This window comes from Littorina saxatilis, linkage group LG1, assembly GCF_037325665.1.
Source record: "Littorina saxatilis isolate snail1 linkage group LG1, US_GU_Lsax_2.0, whole genome shotgun sequence".
In the NCBI taxonomy this organism is placed as follows: Eukaryota; Metazoa; Mollusca; class Gastropoda; order Littorinimorpha; family Littorinidae; genus Littorina; species Littorina saxatilis.
The window spans coordinates 101,990,843-102,003,609 of NC_090245.1; the positions used below are offsets into that span (position 1 = coordinate 101,990,843).

The window sequence follows — 12,767 nt, forward strand, 5'->3', positions numbered from 1 at the left end:
CGATAGTCGGCCGAACACCCTTCAAAAAGTCGGGCAGGTGACGTCAAAAGATACGACGCGGGTGTTGGCCCGACTAACTTTTGCAAAGAGGCAACGAGGAGGCCGACAGGCGGCCGAACACCTGTACTATGGCGGCACGCATCCGGTCCGATGTTAATCGGCCCGATGGCTTGTTGGACCTGCGGCCCGACACCTTATGCCGACATCGTCCCGATGTCTTCCCGCTGAAATCGATATCTTCCCGATGTCGGCATAAGGTGTCAGACCGCAGGTCAAACAAGTCATCGGGCCGATTAACATCGGACCGGATGCGTGCCGCCATAGTGCAGGTGTTCGGCCGCCTATCGGCCGCCTCGTTGCCTCTTTGCAAAAGTTAGTCGGGCCAACACCCGCGTCGTATGTTTTGACGTCACCGGCCCGACTTTTTGAAGGGTGTTCGGCCGATTATCGGCCGCTAATGTCTTGCTGGCTGGGAATATCTCTACATCCGAACCCCATGAACGGGGTCGGAGGGTGTTGTGAGCGAGATAATCACCTACATCTCCCTCCACGTATGCAGAGAAAGCCTGGTGATTCCTGCACATGGTGTCGATTATTTTTTCTCGGACAACCATGTGCTGAGCCTGGCTACCAAACAAATCAAGGCTTATGGCACGATACAGGCAGTTAGAAGGGAAATTACTCTTACCACACTTTGGTGACTTGGGTCTACTTTCGTTTTCTTACAACAGGTCTTGCAACAACCCATTTGTGCTGCTCGGGACCAGAGATTTGCTTTCATACAGCCGGACTTTTATACATCCGATTTTCATACAACCGGAAAATTCTAAGTAATAACAAAGAGTAGCTTCTGCCGGGACCCTGCCTACCCCTTTCATACATCCAGACTTTCATACATCCGGTGTTTTATACATCCGGTCTATACTGTATCACAATGCCTTTGATCTGGCGCACACACAGAGCACACATATTTTCACTCAGTTAAAGTCGGTCACTGACCGGTCACTGACCCCGATGCAGGAAGTGTTTCCTCTCTCAGATATGACAGGGGAACCACCTCTCATGGCAAAAACTGGGTCATTTTGGTGCGCCCTATCGGCCCCCTGCGTCCAATGGGTGACTGGATTACAATTTTTTTTAAAAAGAAGGGGGTGCGTCTTAGATAACGAAGCGCCTTGTCACCCGGAAAGTACGGTAATCAACCTTTTGGTGTGTCTCCTTGTGTCCTTGTCACCATCTCTCTGACTTCTGCTGTCTTTGTCTGCCAAGGTTTCTTTTTCAAACAAAGTGTTAGGCCAAGCCCTTGAGTAAGTCTGTCTACTTGTCTGTTTGGGTGCATCTGTCTTTTTGTGTATTTGGGATTTTCCTGGATGTGTCTGGCGATTTGCTCTCTTATAGAGGCAGAACGGAAGACCAAACCTCTGTAGACATCTTTTTGTCTATGCACAGTTGTCGTTCTATCTGTTTTTGTTTGTCATTTTTCACCGTCACTGTCTTGCAAAGACGGGACATAAGAGGACCTTAATTTCTTCTCATCTCTACATTTTGTCTTTGTTACTTGTGCCATTTTCTCCTATTTGAGAAAAATGTTTGTTTGTCTGTACAGATCCGTACATTGAATTTCCCCAACACTACCCTGTAGGCTGTCTGCTGGGCTGTGTGGACCTTGTGGACTGTCTCTCACAGGAAGAGTACAGACAGAAGGTGAGTTGTAAGGTGTGGACCTTGTGGACTGTCTCTCACAGGAAGAGTACAGACAGAAGGTGAGTTGTAAGGTGTGGACCTTGTGGACTGTCTCTCACAGGAAGAGTACAGACAGAAGGTGAGTTGTAAGGTGTGAATCTTGTGGACTGTCTCTCACAGGAAGAGTACAGACAGAAGGTGAGTTGTAAGGTGTGAATCTTGTGGACTGTCTCTCACAGGAAGAGTACAGACAGAAGGTGAGTTGTAAGGTGTGAATCTTGTGGACTGTCTCTCACAGGAAGAGTACAGAGAGAAGGTGAGTTGTAAGGTGTGAATCTTGTGGACTGTCTCTCACAGGAAGAGTACAGACAGAAAGAAGGTGAGTTGTAAGGTGTGAATCTTGTGGACTGTCTCTCGCAGGAAGAGTACAGACAGAAGGTGAGTTGTAAGGTGTGGACCTTGTGGACTGTCTCTCACAGGAAGAGTACAGACAGAAGGTGAGTTGTAAGGTGTGAATCTTGTGGACTGTCTCTCGCAGGAAGAGTACAGACAGAAGGTGAGTTGTAAGGTGTGAATCTTGTGGACTGTCTCTCACAGGAAGAGTACAGACAGAAGGTGAGTTGTAAGGTGTGAATCTTGTGGAGTACAGACAGAAGGTCAGTTGTAAGGTGTGAATCTTGTGGAGTACAGACAGAAGGTCAGTTGTAAGGTGTGAATCTTGTGGAGTACAGACAGAAGGTGAGTTGTAAGGTGTGAATCTTGTGGAGTACAGACAGAAGGTCAGTTGTAAGGTGTGAATCTTGTGGACTGTCTCTCATAGGAAGAGTACAGACAGAAGGTCAGTTGTGGGTGGGTGCTTATGTCAATACTTGCTCCTCTGTTTGTTGTTACATCATGTATGACTGGAATTGACAAATGTTTAGAGACACTAGGAACAGATTGCAGCAGAAGACAAATGTGTTTCGTAATTTTCCCCTTGAAAAGTGTTTGTCTGCATTCTATTTTTTACTCTTAGTTGTATTCCTGGTACAAGTTTGACTTGTCTTTTCACTTTTTTTTCTTCAGTTTCCTGATGGAGAATCAGCATCACCGTATGTGTTCATCTGTGGGGATCCTCAAGAGCTCGTCATCAAATTCCCCATTAAAGGAAAACATAAAATCTGTAAGTGATGATGGGGGGAATGCGTGGTGAATTCGAACTTGAGAGAAACTCCTGCCTGCATATCCATATAAACTTATCTAAAACAATTATTGCACCCATTTTTGTATCGCAACTAGAACATTAATTCCAATGTGATTTTATTCAAACTCACTATGCCATTAAAGGCACTCAACTTGACTATCTGGCACAGTTTTCAGATCAAAGATTTCTTTTACAGACTGCTGCCCAAATAAGGGTACTCCGAAATCAACATGACAAAAACATATGGTACCAATTAAAAAATCAACAAAAATTCAGCATAGGCACAGCTTGGAACATTTTACAAACAAGGATAAATTAAAATCGATGATCTATCCGGAACAGGTTGTTTTGTTCTGCTAACTTGCGTATTTCTTGTGTTAAGCTATTCCTACTGATGCAGGTGTCAATTTTCTCTGTATCTGTGACTGTGTGGATGTGTACCAGTGTCTGGATATCAGCCTGCATGTCATCAACCAATCTGTTTTTTTTGTCCACAGATAAACTCGACTCCACAACCCATCAAGCTGCCAAGAAGGGGCTTAGATGATAACAGGAGAGTTGAAAGACATCAGTAAATCCACCAGGCAAGAACCAGGTTCCACTGTTAGCAGGCATTACCATTTATCTCCACTGCAGACTTCTTCCAGAGTCAGGCATTTTAGATGACTATGATGAGGTCATGTTCACAAACATTTCCTTGCTGTGCTGATGCTGTGATTGTTCGAAAGACCATAACAATTAAGAAGAGGATTGTTTTCTTTGTTTGTACTTTGTGAGATTCGGTTGAGACTGGTAGTTTTCAAATTGAAATGTTTTATGTTGGAGTGTTAACAAACAAAAGGAGAAAAAGAAAGTAAAAAGAAAAAAAGAAAGAAAAAAGATTTATTTGTGTGTGTGTGTTGTAAATAGATATGTAAGATTGCAATGAGTGTGGGAGCTGATATAGTTGGAAGGAGATGGGTTCATTCCTGTATTCAGGTACATATTTTTCTGATATTTTTGTTGTTAGAAGTTGCTTTTAAAAAAAACCAGCAACCACAACATGGGTCTATTTACATTAAAAAAAAAACTCGGGTTACCAAACATTTTCATATGCAAAATATTAGATGCTGTAATGAATGGCGGTTATGGTGTTTATAGTAGAAGGGATATAACTAGTGCTTTTTGTAATACAAAGAGGTTGTCAGGAGTGGTTTAACTTTGAGAGTGGAAACTTTTAACAGTTCAGTAAAATTCCATGGTTAGCTACGGACGGTCAAACTGGGTTCGCGGCACGTGAATTTACAACTGTGCGAGTTGTTCGCGTTATAATCGCAACCGCCTGATTTTGTGAGTTGTGATTGTAAACTGCCTGACAATTGAAAGTCATTCGACCTGGGCTCTCGGATGAGAAAACCTGCTCTTGGTTTTGATGTCAACTTTGCAAGAAAACATTTGATCTTGATGTCAACCTTGGAACCGGGAAACATTGCCGGGATGACTTGGACTTTTGTATGGGTGCCGCCATATTGGAAGATGAGGTACTTTGCTAGTTTTGTGTGAACTTGAACATTTCTTTTGTATGCGCGGACATGACTTATGTATTTGAATAATTTCGGAATTGTATAATTTCCTTGTGCTCGGTTGGTGTTTTTGAATATTGTTAGTTGTTACAGTAGGGTGTTATATTTTGTAACAGGCCGCCCCAGTCTGACTTGTGCGGGGTGGTGCCAGGGTGGCGAGGGTGCGATGGAGGCCGTAAGGTTGAAGGCTAGCTACATCGTCACCTCTACATAACGTAAAAGTTATGTTTTGTTTATTTGCTTTCTTGTCCTTGTAAATATGTTCTGACGTTGACAATGAATGAGTGAGTTTCACAAGGTCGTGGACAATGAATGAATGAGTTTCAAAAGGTCATGAATTGATTATTGTAAGCAAGAAAGTATTTGAGAATTTGAGGAATGAGTTGATATTTGCTATGTCAGAAACAAACCAATTTGTATGTTCTAATTAAACCATTGGCTATTGTTTGGAAAGAATGAGTTGGTGAAAGACTACAAATTCTTCTAATCTTCTTTCTGCTTTCCTAAACTTCTGGGCGGGAGTCAGATGATTGACTGTGTGTGTGTGTGTGCACATATAAAGAATCTGGAAGGAGATTAATAAGGATAACTACGGATCTTCTTTATTTCAAATCTCTTACATTGGCGAGCTTGCGGTTGTATTAATTGGAAAATTTTTGAAGATTAATTAATTTTTTTTGGTGCGTTCCCTTGAGTGCAGTTAGGCTTATTTTATATTATTGACTTGTAGTGCTGAAGTGTTGTTTGGTTTTGCGCAGATGCTGATGCATGCAGTCTGGAGGATGGACATCCTTGTCGTCTGCCTGTGAAGGGAGCTCCTTGGTCTGTGGACGGATGCATCCTGTGCCTGACTGAACGACATATTTTGGACAGGAGTGAGTCATTTGCTTATCTGACACTCAAGTTAACATTCTATATATTTTTGAGAATAATTTGTCTCTCTGAGTGTTGGTTCTTGCTTGTGAGTAGGTTATTTTTTTCCCCCCTACTTTACATGAAGCGCCCTGTAGGTTAGTTTTACCTACAAGTGAATAATACATGACACATCATTTTTCCCTTTTACGTGTACACAGTTTGTAAATAGTTGTGGGTCAGCAATGCCTTGATTCATAAGTGTATGGGAATGGGGGTATGTCTAGTTTCTAGGCCAAGTTTTTGAGCGGAGCCTAGTTTCAAATGTATTGATTGTTTCCCCTTGTAGTTCGGTTGATCGGTTTCCTAGACTGTGTCACTTTAGTACTGAACTTGAGGAAGTCAGGTAAATTCTAAAGTTTAGTGGACTATTGTGTTCACGTTAGTCAAAGCTAAGTCTTGGTGTTGCCCTCTAGCATTCTATGTAGAGGATAGTCATAGTTTGCTTAAGTGATAGCGGTTTGTTCACGATGGCATCTCAAGAAGAGGTTCAAGCTTTGATAACGCAGTTTAAGGTGGAGGGTGAAGCCTTAGGAAAAGATGGTGAATCACTGAACAAGTATGTGGAGGATAGTTTGCGTGAGGAAAGAGCAGCAAGAAGAGAAGCTTTGTTGAAAGAAAAAGAACTCGCTGCTGCACGTGAGCTTAAAGAGAGAGAGTTAGCTGAACAAGCTAAGATTGAAAATCGTCGTCTCGATATTGAGGAAGAAAAGGCGAACAGGGAGGCAAAGTTGCGAGCAGACGAGTTGGTTGAAAAAGCAAGCAAGAATAAATTGGCCAATCGTCCCAAGATTCCCTATTTTGATGATAAATCAGATGACATTGAGAGTTATCTGTATCGCTTCGATAAGCACGCAGCTAGCTTGAAGTGGTCAAAGGATGAGAAGGCTTTGATTTTGCCGACTCTACTCAGAGGTCGTGCTCTGAATTATTTTCAAGAGTTACCAGTAGAAGATACTAATGACTATGCCAAACTGTCAGCGCATTTGTTGAAGAGATTCAAATGTACTGAAGAAGGTTTCAGAACGCAGTTTCGCTCATGCAAACCTGAATCTGGTGAAACCATGCATGTCTTTTTCTCCCGCATGAGAAGATTTTTTACTAGATGGACAGATATGGCTGGAGTTGGCACAGATTTCGCTTTGCTCTGTGACTTGGTGCTCAGAGAGCAGATTCTGTCTAGTTGTGCGTCGTCTCTGGTTACTTTTCTGAAAGAAGACAAGCATACTAATGCTCAAACCATGATAGACGCAGCTGAGAGATACAGGGAAGCACATCCTAGTCAAATCCTAGCAGCAAAAGGTTCTAGTGATCCTCTGTTGGCTAATGTCGGTCTTCCAAGTGGGAGAGGAGGTCTTTCAGGTGGTCGAGGTGGTCACAGGTTTTCTAAGAAGAATAGTCAGGCTGACACAAACCCACCGACAGAACAAAGCTCTCCTGATAATAAGGGTGGCAGAGGTGCTAGTCAAGCTGGTAGAGGTAGAGGTGGTCAGAACTATCAGAGGAAGTGTTGGTGGTGTCAAGATACTTCGCACAGGTTGGCAGATTGTCCCAAAAAAATGCATACTGCTTCAGTATCCGTTGTCACTGTTGAAGAGTCCAGCTGTAGTGAAGACGAGCAGTCTGTGGCGTCAGTAGGATTTTCAGGTAGTGATGAACTTCCCGAGTCTATTCAGACATGTGAAGGTACCTTAAATGGTAGTGAGGTCACGGTCATGTTGGATAGTGGGTGTTCCACTGTTGGGGTCAGAAAGTCCCTAGTGAGAGATGATCAGTTTACTGGGAAGGTACAGGTGTGTAGACAGTTCAGTGGGGATTTGGTTCGGTTACCCATTGCGATGGTGAGTCTGGATACACCATACTTTTCTGGAAGTGTTGAGGCATGTGTGATCGACAATCCAGTATGTGACGTCATTTTGGGTAGAATACAGGGATGTACATTTGGATGTGTCGAGGTTACTAGCGCAGTCCAGACAAGAGGTCAAAAAGCTAGAGAAGAACGTCCTTTTAGACCGCTGTTGACCGCTAAAGTTCCCCAACTTGATATCAATGCTGAGAAACTGTCCAAAATGCAAATGGATGACAAAACGTTGCATGATCTGTTCGAGAAAGTTGGCCAAGGAAAATCGGAAGAGTCGTCTGGTTGTGTGGTGTCGTTTGTTGGTCAGAACCCAGTTGTTGCCACATTGGGAGTGATCAGTGGGTCCAGTGCAGTAGAGGAGGTAGACATTCAGAAAGTCAAACTACAGTCAGTTCCCACAGTTCAGACTGAGAATGTAGATGATGTGGTCTATAGTCCTGACTTGTCTATGCAGGCAAAACAAAAAGTGCAGGCGGTGTTTCAGAAGCATCAGGACAAAATGACGGATTTGCCTGGTACTTGTGACCTAGTGCAGCATGTGGTGAGGATTCCTGAAGGTGCTGTGGTCAATGTGAAACAGTATCCGTTACCATTTGAGTCTCAGAAAGTGGTTGAAGAAGAAGTGAAAAAGATGTTAGATCTAGACGTAATAGAGCCGTCTATTTCTCCGTTCTCGTCTCCTATTGTTCTAGTCAAGAAGAAGGACGGAAGTACTCGTTTTTGCATCGATTTCAGACACCTCAATAAGATTACGGAGTTTGACGCTGAGCCAATACCGGATCCGGAAGTTCTGTTTGCTTCATTGCAGGGCAGGCAGCATTTCACGAAGATTGATCTGGCTAAGGGCTATTGGCAAATTCCCATGGCAGAGTCTGATCGAGCAAAAACGGCTTTTCGTACCCCTCAAGGTCTATATCAGTTCAAGAAGATGCCGTTCGGAATGAGTACAGCACCAAGTACTTTCGCGAGGATGATGAAGATGTTGGATCTGGATAGGTTCAAATCTGTTCATTTCTTTGATGACGTACTTGTAGCCACAGAAGACTGGTGTGAGCATCTGGAGGCACTTGACGGACTGTTGACAGAACTGGGAAAACATGGGTTGACTGTGAGACCGTCGAAAGTAGAGGCAGGGTTTGACTCTATTGAGTTTTTGGGTCACATAGTTGGGGAAGGTAGCATGCGTCCAGTTCCCTCCAAAGTGTCCAAAATCTTGAATGTCTCTGTCCCAACCACAAAGAAACAAGTCCGGTCATTGGTAGGGCTCATCAGTTTCTATAGGCGCTATGTCCCAAGCTTCGCGTCTATTGTGTCCCCCCTGGTAGAACTCACAAAGAAGAACCAACCAAACAAAGTTCGTTGGTCAAAAGAGTGTCAGATGGCTTTTGACAGGGTCAAAGAAATTTTGTCGTCTGAACCACTGGTGAGATTGCCAGACTTTTCCAGGCCGTTCACAGTGCGGTCGGATGCATCCTCCACGGGGATTGGAGCAGCCCTGATGCAGCCTGATGATGACGACGTCCTTCATCCAGTTCTGTATGCCAGCAGAAAACTGCTGGAAAGAGAAACCAGATACTCTACTGTGGAGAGAGAGTGCCTAGCGTTGGTGTGGGCAGTTGACAAATTCCATCGCTACTTGTTTGGCTCACATTTCTTTGTTGAGACTGATCACAGACCGTTGACGTACTTACGACAGTCCAAAACTGCCAACGGCCGACTGTTGCGATGGGCTCTGTCTCTCCAAGAGTATTCATTCACAGTAGTGCCAATTCCTGGAGTCAGGAATTTTGAAGCTGATGTGTTGTCACGCTTGACGAAGTGAATGGAACATGATGATTGAAAGGACAGTGAAAAGACTTTCTGCAATCAACAAGGACAATACTTTTTGTGCTGTGAGTGTTGATATGCTGTGTATGTATTAAGAACTAATTTAATTTTGTTCTTGTTGTTTTTTTCACATTGTGATTATTTATTTAATCTGGCTGGAAAAATTTGTTTGGATATTTTTGATGCTAGTACCATTTTGTGTTGTAGTCGAGGTTTACTGTATTGAGTTTAGCGGGGGCTACTCAAACTTTATTGGCGATCTTTGGTACCAAGAACGTCAATGTTATTGCATTCAGTAATAGGCGAAAATTGCTGAATGTCCATGAGTATAACTATTGTGGATTAACACAGGGGTGATTATCTACACGGCGGCGTAAGTGTGGTTTATTATGCTTGCCATTGTTGCTCATGTTTAAGGACAGCCTCGTGGCTTTCGTCACTTTTTTGGTGGATGGCACTGTCTTTTGGTTGTAAACTGATTGCACTCTTTGGGAACGGACAGAGTATTTAATAAATGTTTTCCTTATGCTTTGATTATTTATTAATCTATTTATGTATTTTTTTTATGTATTTAAAAAAAAATTGTTACTGGAATACTTATATTTGTACAGTTTTTGAAAAAAAAATGTTCATTTTGGGTTCACATTCTTTTTTTAATCGGGGAAAGGGGTGATGTAATGAATGGCGGTTATGGTGTTTATAGTAGAAGGGATATAACTAGTGCTTTTTGTAATACAAAGAGGTTGTCAGGAGTGGTTTAACTTTGAGAGTGGAAACTTTTAACAGTTCAGTAAAATTCCATGGTTAGCTACGGACGGTCAAACTGGGTTCGCGGCACGTGAATTTACAACTGTGCGAGTTGTTCGCGTTATAATCGCAACCGCCTGATTTTGTGAGTTGTGATTGTAAACTGCCTGACAATTGAAAGTCATTCGACCTGGGCTCTCGGATGAGAAAACCTGCTCTTGGTTTTGATGTCAACTTTGCAAGAAAACATTTGATCTTGATGTCAACCTTGGAACCGGGAAACATTGCCGGGATGACTTGGACTTTTGTATGGGTGCCGCCATATTGGAAGATGAGGTACTTTGCTAGTTTTGTGTGAACTTGAACATTTCTTTTGTATGCGCGGACATGACTTATGTATTTGAATAATTTCGGAATTGTATAATTTCCTTGTGCTCGGTTGGTGTTTTTGAATATTGTTAGTTGTTACAGTAGGGTGTTATATTTTGTAACAGGCCGCCCCAGTCTGACTTGTGCGGGGTGGTGCCAGGGTGGCGAGGGTGCGATGGAGGCCGTAAGGTTGAAGGCTAGCTACATCGTCACCTCTACATAACGTAAAAGTTATGTTTTGTTTATTTGCTTTCTTGTCCTTGTAAATATGTTCTGACGTTGACAATGAATGAGTGAGTTTCACAAGGTCGTGGACAATGAATGAATGAGTTTCAAAAGGTCATGAATTGATTATTGTAAGCAAGAAAGTATTTGAGAATTTGAGGAATGAGTTGATATTTGCTATGTCAGAAACAAACCAATTTGTATGTTCTAATTAAACCATTGGCTATTGTTTGGAAAGAATGAGTTGGTGAAAGACTACAAATTCTTCTAATCTTCTTTCTGCTTTCCTAAACTTCTGGGCGGGAGTCAGATGATTGACTGTGTGTGTGTGTGTGCACATATAAAGAATCTGGAAGGAGATTAATAAGGATAACTACGGATCTTCTTTATTTCAAATCTCTTACAGATGCTTTATCTGTTTCTTGATTTTGTTTAAAAAAAAAATTGTGCTCTGAGGAAAAGAAAACAGCGAGGGTTCAAACATTTTAATTCATTTGTTGTGTGCAGTTTCTTGGAATTTGTCCACATGACATCTATGGTGGAAAATAAATAAAGCTGAGCTGTAAAACTGAAGGGTAAAGAAAAAGGGTAGAAGTCATCTCATGCCTGCTTTTGACACAATACAGTGGTACCCCCCTTTTTTAAGACTCCCTCCATTTTAAGACCCTCTTTTTTCAGACTCTCTGTTCATAGCCTGTGTAAATGTACCCCCCCCCCCATTTTAAGACTCCCTCCTTTTTAAGACCTGATTTTCTCAGATTATTGGAGGTCTTAAAAGGGTGTTCCCCTGTAACGCATTGCAACATCTACTTTATTATAACCCAAAAAAGTTTGTATGATCAGTGTTTTGTGATTTGAAAGTACATGTATGTAAATCTTGGTGTTTGTGGTTGAAATGGTGTTCAATTGGGTCCAAAGATGTTCAAATACAGGAAGGGGACTTGTCTTGTTTGTCTGTGATAGTAAAATCGATATAAACCATATTGGAAAATAATAAAATGAAAAAGATTTGTTCAGTTTGATGATAATGTTTGTTGTTGCTGTGTTTCATGTATGTGAGAGATCGATCAACGCGTATACTCTTAATAAATGCACTCACACATGGAATTTTCTTTTTCCATTTTGACTTTGTAGTTTCTTTCTTTCTTACTTTCTTTCTTTCTTTCTTTCTTTCTTTCTTATTTTCTTAATAGCTTTCAATTTTTAATTTTTTTCTTTGGGAGGGGGGGTCAAAGCAGATTTCAGCAATCTAGCTGAAATCTGAAGGACATACTTGCACAAAAATTGATAAGACCATTAAGAATAGGTAGTCTGCAAGGTAGGGGAGAATAAAAGTTTTGTTTTCTGTTTTACTGTACGTAAAAACGTAGAAATTTGCTGGCACGCTTTCCCACGTTCCAAGGGAGATCAATCGGACAAAAAGGCGTTAAAGCATCAAAAGTAGTTGCCTCCCTTAGACCACTGCAGAATTTGGATTCCCGTCAGAACTGAAGAGTGAAGTATCTATTTTTTCTTCTTCTTCTGCGTTCATGGGCTGAAACTCCCACGTACACTCGTGTTTTTTGCACGAGTGGAATTGTACGTGTATGACCGTTTTTTACCCCGCCACTTAGGCAGCCATACGCCGTTTTCGGAGGAAGCATGCTGGGTATTTTCGTGTTTCTATAACCCACCGAACTCTGACATGGATTACAGGATCTTTTTCGTGCGCACTTGGTCTTGTGCTTGCGTGTACACACGGGGGTGTTCGGACACCGAGGAGAGTCTGCACACAAAGTTGACTCTGAGAAATAAATCTCTCGCCTAACGCGGGGACGAACTCACGCTGACAGCGGCCAACTGGATACAAATCCAGCGCGCTACCGACTGACCCCCGCCCAAAGTATCTATAATATGCGTTTATTCGATTCTTTTTGTCTCTCTTCTCTGCGACACCGTGGGGGTTTTGTCTTCTGAAGAAAACACAAGCACACACACACACACACTCTCACACACACACACACTCAAAATGACAACAAGAAACACACAAACATATTCCTTAGAAATGTAGGGCGATCAAACAAAAAACAAGCAAAGATTATCAATGTGAGTAGGAGATCTCCAGGGAAGGGAGTGTGAAATGTTAAAATTTACGAGAAAATAAACAGTTATTTCATACACTGCAGCCGTTCCATGCACAACAATTATGACCGAAACAGAATTAGTTATGTTATAATTATGAAGTCTTATATCGCGCGCGTATCTCCAGACTCGGACTCAAGGCGCAGGGATCTATTTATAAGTAAGGTCAAAGTATTTCGGTAACATTATGGTGGGGAAAAAAATAAAACATTGTTGCGTTTTACAACTTATGTTTCTTTCAATAAACAAACAGAAAACAATGTTGCACTTGGTGGTG

General features: G+C 42.1%; 1 long non-coding RNA gene across 4 annotated transcripts; it reads left to right on the forward strand.

Moving 5' to 3' along the window:
• The first annotated feature begins 1,587 nt into the window (after positions 1-1,587).
• LOC138947937 (uncharacterized) lies at positions 1,588-3,974 on the forward strand. 4 transcript variants are annotated; one of them, XR_011449861.1, is made up of 3 exons: positions 1,588-1,704; positions 2,749-2,845; positions 3,364-3,974. It is a non-coding gene; the product is annotated as an uncharacterized lncRNA (long non-coding RNA). The 4 variants fall into 4 exon arrangements; XR_011449864.1 differs by lacking the exon at positions 1,588-1,704 and adding an exon at positions 2,134-2,180; XR_011449862.1 differs by lacking the exon at positions 1,588-1,704 and adding an exon at positions 2,253-2,298.
• Positions 3,975-12,767: the final 8,793 nt, after the last annotated feature.